Raw genomic sequence first — 7,458 nt, 5'->3', positions numbered from 1 at the left:
GTAGGCAGAACAGTTGAAACTGGAGCAGCAGCACGACCAGGTGGACTGGGGAAAGCCAGGAGTCATTAGGCCAGGTAGTCCTGAGGCATGATCCTAGTGCTCAGGTCCTCCGGGAGGGGAGGGAGAGAGAGAATTAGAGGAAGCATACTTAAATTCACACAGGACACCAGATAATAAAGGAGAATTACACCAGATAGACACTGGAGACTGAGACAGGGGTGAGTCGGGGGGACACTGTGGCCCCGTCCGACAATACCCCCGGACAGGGCCAACCAGGCAGGATATAACCCCACCCACTTTGCCAAAGCACAGCCCCCAGACCACCAGAGGGATATCAACAGACCACCAACCTACTACCCTGAGACAAGGCTGAGTATAGCCCACGAAGATCTCCTCCACCCCATGAGCCCGAGGGGGGCGCAAAACCGGTATTGTGTGTAGATGGGTGAGAGAACATTTTTTATTTAAACCATTTTGAATTGAGGCTGTAACACAACAAAATGTGGAATAAGTCAAGGGGAATGAATACTTTCTAAAGACACTGTATGTACATAGCTACCTCTATTACCCTGTACCCCTGCACATCGGCTCGGTACTGGTACTCCTTGTATACAGTATAGCCATGTTATTTTACTCTTTATTGTTATTCGTTATTCACTGTGTATTTATTCCTCGTGTCACAATTTCTAAACATATACAGTTGAAGTCGGAAGTTTACATACACCTTAGCCAAATACATTTAAATTCAGTTTTTCACAATTCCTGACATTTAATCCTAGTAAAAATTCCCTGTTTTAGGTCAGGATCACCACTTTATTTTAAGAATATGAAATGTCAGAATAATAGTAGAGAGAATGATTTATTTCCGCTTTTATTTATTTCATCACATTCCCAGTGGGTCAGACGTTTACATACACAATTAGTATTTGATATCATTGCATTTAAATTGTTTAACTTGGGTCAAAAGTTTTGGGTAGCCTTCCACAAGCTTCCCACAATAAGTTGGGTGAATTGTGGCCCATTCCTCCTGACAGAGCTGGTGTAACTGAGTCAGGTTTGTAGGCCTCCTTGCTCGCACACGCTTTTTCAGTTCTGCCCACAAATGTTCTATATGATTGAGGTCAGGGCTTTGTGATGGCCACTCCAATACCTTGACTTTGTTGTCCTTAAGCCATTTTGCCACAACTTTGGAAGAATGCTTGGGGTCATTGTCCATTTGGAAGACCCATTTGTGACCAAGCTTTAACTTCCTGACTGATGTCTTGAGATGTTGCTTCAATATATCCACATAATTTTCCTTCCTCATGATGCCATCTATTTTGTGAAGTGCACCAGTCCCTCCTGCAGCAAAGCACCCCCACAGCATGATGCTGCCACCCCCGTGCTTCACGGTTGGGTGGTGATCTTCGGCTTGCAAGCGTCCCCCTTTTTCCTCCAAACATAACGATGGTCATTATGGCCAAACAGTTCTATTTATGTTTCATCAGACCAGAGGACATTTCTCCAAAAAGTACAACATTTGTCCCCATATGTAGTTGCAAACCGTAGTCTGGCTTTTTTATGGCCGTTTTGGAGCAGTGGCTTCTTCCTTGCTGAGCGGCCTTTCAGGTTAAGTCGATATAGGAATCGTTTTACTGTGGATATAGATACTTTTGTACCTGTTTCCTCCAGCATCTTCACAAGGTCCTTTGCTGTTGTTCTGGGATTGATTTGCACATTTCGCACCAAAGTATGTTAATCTCTGGAGACAGAAGGCGTCTCCTTCCTGAGTGGTATGACGGCTGCGTGGTCTAAACACTAAAATAACACATCCTAGATCTGAATGAATGAAATAATCTTATTAAATACTTTTTTCTTTACATAGTTTAATGTGCTGACAACAAAATCACAAAAAAAGTATCAATGGAAGTCAAATGTATCAACCCATGGAGGTCTGGATTTGGAGTCACCCTCAAAATTAAAGTGGAAAACCACACTACAGGCTGATCCAACTTTGATGTAATGTCCTTAAAACAAGTCAAAATGAGGCTCAGTAGTGTGTGTGGCCTCCACGTGCCTGTATGACCTCCCTACAACGCCTGGGCATGCTCCTGATGAGGTGGCGGATGGTCTCCTGAGGGATCTTCTCCCAGACCTGGACTAAAGCATCCGCCAACTCCTGGACAGTCTGTGGTGCAACGTGGCATTGGTGGATGGAGCGAGACATGATGTCCCAGATGTGCTCAATTGGATTCAGGTCTGGGGAACGGGCGGGCCAGTCCATAGCATCAACGCCTTCCTCTTGCAGGAACTGCTGACACACTCCAGCCACATAAGGTCTAGCATTGTCTTGCATTAGGAGGAACCCAGGGCCAACTGCACCAGCATATGGTCTCACAAGGGGTCTGAGGATCTCATCTCGGTACCTAATGGCAGTCAGGCTACCTCTGGCGAGCACATGGAAATGCCACCCCACACCATGACTGACCCACCGCCAAACCGGTCATGTTGGAGGATGTTGCAGGCAGCAGAACGTTCTCCACGGCGTCTCCAGACTCTGTCACGTCTGTCACATGTGCTCAGTGTGAACCTGCTTTCATCTGTGAAGAGCACAGGGCGCCAGTGGCGAATTTCTTGGTGTTCTCTGGCAAATGCCAAACGTCCTGCACGGTGTTGGGCTGTAAGCATAACCCCCACCTGTGGACGTCGGGCCCTCATACCACCCTCATGGAGTCTGTTTCTGACCATTTGAGCAGACACATGCACATTTGTGGCCTGCTGGAGGTCATTTTGCAGGGCTCTGGCAGTGCTCCTCCTGCTCCTCCTTGCACAAAGGTGGAGGTAGCAGTCCTGCTGCTGGGTTGTTGCCCTCCTACGGCCTCCTCCACGTCTCCTGATGTACTGGCCTGTCTCCTGGTAGCGCCTCCATGCTCTGGACACTACGCTGACAGACACAGCAAACCTTCTTGCCACAGCTCGCATTGATGTGCCATCCTGGATGAGCTGCACTACCTGAGCCACTTGTGTGGGTTGTAGACTCCGTCTCATGCTACCACTAGAGTGAAAGCACCGCCAGCATTCAAAAGTGACTAAAACATCAGCCAGGAAGCATAGAAACTGAGAAGTGTTCTGTGGTCACCACCTGCAAAACCAGTCCTTTATTGGGGGTGTCTTGCTAATTGCCTATAATTTCCACCTGTTGTCTATTCCATTTGCACAACAGCATGAGACATTTATTGTCAATCAGTGTTGCTTCCTAAGTGGACAGTTTGATTTCACAGAAGTGTGATTGACTTGGAGTTACATTGTGTTGTTTAAGTGTTCCCTTTATTTTTTTGAGCAGTGTTTGTAAAGATGAACGTGGTACCTTCAGGCGTATGAACCAGACTTGTGGAGGTCTACAATTTTTTTTCTGAGTTCTTGGCTGATTTCTTTTTATTTTCCCATGATGTCAAGCAAAGAGGCACTGAGTTTGAAGGTAGGCCTTGAAATACATCCACAGGTACACCTCCAATTGACTCAAATTATGTAAATTAGCCCATCAGAAGCTTCTAAAGCCATGACCTCATTTTCTGGAATATTCCAAGCTGTTTAAAGGCACAGTCAACTTAGTGTATGTAAACTTCTGACCCTCTGGAATTTTCATACAGTGAATTATAAATGAAATAATCTGTCTGTAAACAATTGTTGGAAAACCTACTTGTGTCATGCACAAACTAGATGTCCTTCAATTGGTAGTCATGTCCAATTCGTCCATATAGTGTATTTGTAAAAAATAAACAAGATGTTATAGTTGACTTGGCCAAGAACAATGACCAATTCCTTAATGTCAAACCGAACCAAAATAGAACTTAAAACTTGAGTGTCATGTCATAGAGTTTTAATCCATCACAAACACTTTCTTTCACAAAACCCTCTCGAATCCAAACAATTCAAACTATAGAACCCTATCATTTTCACTCTATTCCACTTTTTCTTTCATCCAAACGTCATTGTTGTGTCTTTGGGCTTCAGTAACACATTAGACTAAGAACATCTGACAGCGACTTCATACAAATTCAGTCTGAAGCAGAGGAGGCTGGTGGGAGGCGCTATAGGAGAATGGGCTCATTGTAATGGCTGGAATGGAATGGAGTCAAATATGTAATTTCCATATGTTTGATACCGTTCCATTGATTCCATTCCAGCCATTACAATGAGCCCATCCTCCTTTAGCTCCTCCCACCAGCCTCCACTGGTCTGAAGGAATGTTGAAACGGTTCTGTGCTGATGGACAGTTCAATACATGTGCCTATAACTGTGAGACTGAGACTGTGGCTATCTGGCCTGGGTTAAAATAATATTTCAAATATTTCAAATACGTTAATCATTTCATTGAGCCTGCCTAGCGTCTCTGATGGACATGGTTAGAATTTTTGGGACTATTCCATTGGTGCCATTACCGCCAGTAAAGCTCATTAATCAAGCTCAAATAAGCCCAGCTAAAGCACTATATCAGAATTGTGCTGCCTGTGTAGATGAAGCCCAATACTATTTGAACAACACAAAGCTAGGACAGCTTCCCAGCATTGACAGTAGCAGACCCGAGTCATTCATTTAATTGCCTGTATAAATTATGTCTGGGCAGTGGCTATAGTTCTCCCTGGTGCTGCAGTCGTCCACTCCCTACTGTCTCATTAGTCTGTTGTAATGTTAATCACTAACCTGGTCTGGACCTTGAGGAATGGTAGTAGTTAAATCAGTGTTAGGTCTGCACTCAACAATCTACTTTAGATAAACCACACTTAAAAGATTGATGCTAGTTGTATTTCAGTCACATAGAGTATCTACCTAGACGTTTTAGAATGAAGATCGATGATAGTTTTATTTCAGCCATATAGAGTAAAAATCTATGTACCACAGATTAACTACTACTCTAGAGGTTTTAGCATAAAAGATCAATGATACTTCTGTATCAGTCAAATAGGGTAAGAAAATAACTAATATTCAGGCTTTTTTTTTTACTTTGCTAGTGGAAAAGACTTGCAGGTAAAATAGGTTATGTTGGTACAATATGAGTTTCTCTAAGATGTTTGACAGTTATTTTTGTTTTGAAACATTATCCTTATTCAAAATGGATCAATTCCCAATTAGCTGCTAAACAAATGTAAATGAGCATCTTTACTCACGGCTGGACTATCCTAAAATAGGCTACATGACGTATCTCAAGTACGTTATATAGATGCTGATTGGCCTCTTTGTGGTATATTGAGTGACGAGAAGAGACCACATCATTGAGTCAGAGGGCTTATAGGAGTAGAGTGAGGGAGGGAGGGGGAGAGAGAACATGATCACTGCCAGGCTTATAGAGCTCGACACGGTGTCTGTGTGTCTGTCTATTCTAAACACTGGGCCTCTCTCTGGAATCAATCTATCACGCTTCTGTCCCAGTCTCCTCTCTGTTTCCATCCGCTCTCCTCCACCAGACATTACGGACGTATTGATGGTCCCTGAGGAACCATTCAACCACCCTCGCTGATCCACTTCCAGCCCACTTTTAAAGCCTGCTAATTCCATATTCCTGGATCCCATTCTGTTAATTCCATATTGACCCTATACGTTTATTACACTCCCTGAGCTGGGAGAGTGCCCTGTCTGTCTGTCTGTCTGTCTAAGGCAGCCGGTAGATTACTCATGTTGGTCCGTCTTTCTGTCTGGAGTGGACATAGTCATTACTGGACAGATGAGGTAGAGCAGTAGAGCCAATGGTCGGCCCAATTGATGCCTGATGACCCAATAATGAGAAGAGGAGCCTTTTTCAAAGGGACCTGCTCGTTTTAAGTGAGAATGCAGCCTCGATCCCCTCCTGAAAAGAGATGATTGGAACACAGCCTAATCTCCTCAAAAGAGATGATCGATGAGACAGTTTGTAGATGTACTGTCTGTATCCAGAGCTGGATGAGTTGGATGTTCCGAAGAAGTCCTGCTTGTTTCAAGTGAGAACCCAGCCCTCACCTAACCTCCTCAAAATATAGTTTCTAGATGTATTCAAGGACTGGAGCAGTTGGATTATGACTTGAATGTCCTACTATGAGCTGGATATTCTACTTCTCATATAATCCTGAGTTTATAGCTGTGTTTTATGTGTTTTACACTGATGATGGTCCATCTTGGATACTGTAGTCTGTACCAATTAGTGAAAAGGCTCAGCATGTTAAGTCTACTATGATCAAACAGACTATAGGCCTGTTTAAAAGATAAATGACTGTGGTAGCCCTACTCCATTCACCGGCCACCTGCCTTTGATCTGGCAGAAGTGATGACACAGTCCTTTATATAAATATCTAGAGGAGACATTATGTGATATGTGTCACTATTTTTAGCTACCATATCAAGTATGAGTTTGTGTTGATGCCTAGTGAGCTGTACTGGATCGTGTTCAGAAGGGCACACCATAGCAAAGCGCTTTGCAACAGAAACAAAAATCTGTGCTTCTTATTGGACAAGTTCTTGTAATACCTTCCGTTTCACTCCATTTCAAAACGTTTTCTCCTTACTGAACACGACCCTGGACTCTATGAATTCACACGGTCAGTTGATCTTCTAGAACAAGGGTGTCAAACTCATTCCATGCAGGGTCTAGTGTTTGCAGGTTTTTGGTCTTTCCTTTCAAGTAAGACCTAGACAACCAGGTGAGGGGAGTTCTTTACTAATTAGTGACTTTAATTCATCAATCAAGTACAAGGGAGGAGAGAAATCCCGGAGACACTCGGCCCTCCGTGGAATGCGTTTGAAACGTGTTCTAGAAACTCTGTGGCACTCAATCTTATAGAGCAGTGGTATTCAACTCTTGCCCTACGAGGTCCGGAGCCTGCTGGTTTTCTGTTCTACCTGATAATGAATTGCACACACCTGGTGTCCCAGGTCTAAATCAGTCTCTGATTAGAGGGGAACAATTAAAAAATGCAGTGGAACTGGCTTTGAGGTCCAGAGTTGAGTTTGAGGGCTATAGAGTCATCTTTCCTTTCTCCTTTGTGAAAAAAAGGACTCCATGGAAAGAGTGTAGTGGGTGTACCAAGTTGTCAATTGTGTGACAATGCTGCTGTGGGATACATTTCGAAGTATCCGTTATTTCCCTTTCCCCTTCTCATTTTGGCCATGACACAGTACTTTAACTGAAACCTTAGATATGTATTCAATAGATGATTCATATAGATACTCAGTGACTTGGCAGATGACATGGTTTTCTCACAAGGCTTGTGGCTTCGCAATCAGTGTTCGCAAAGGACCGATTTTCTCAGACTGTGGAACAGTGGACTGTGTGTGTGTGTGTGTGTGTGTGTGTGTGTGGGTTGTGTTTTTCCATATAGTCTTGTAGAAACCGAACCTCTCTTGTCACACAGGGGAAGATGTAAAACAGGGGGAATCTCATCATCTAAAACTATTGAGGTTGAAATCACATTGTTAGTTTGTTTTGTGCTCGTCGGCTTTTCTTGCAGT

The sequence above is a fragment of the Coregonus clupeaformis genome, unplaced genomic scaffold (assembly GCF_020615455.1).
Source record: "Coregonus clupeaformis isolate EN_2021a unplaced genomic scaffold, ASM2061545v1 scaf2400, whole genome shotgun sequence".
Taxonomy (NCBI): Eukaryota; Metazoa; Chordata; class Actinopteri; order Salmoniformes; family Salmonidae; genus Coregonus; species Coregonus clupeaformis.
This window is presented reverse-complemented; position numbering follows the sequence as displayed.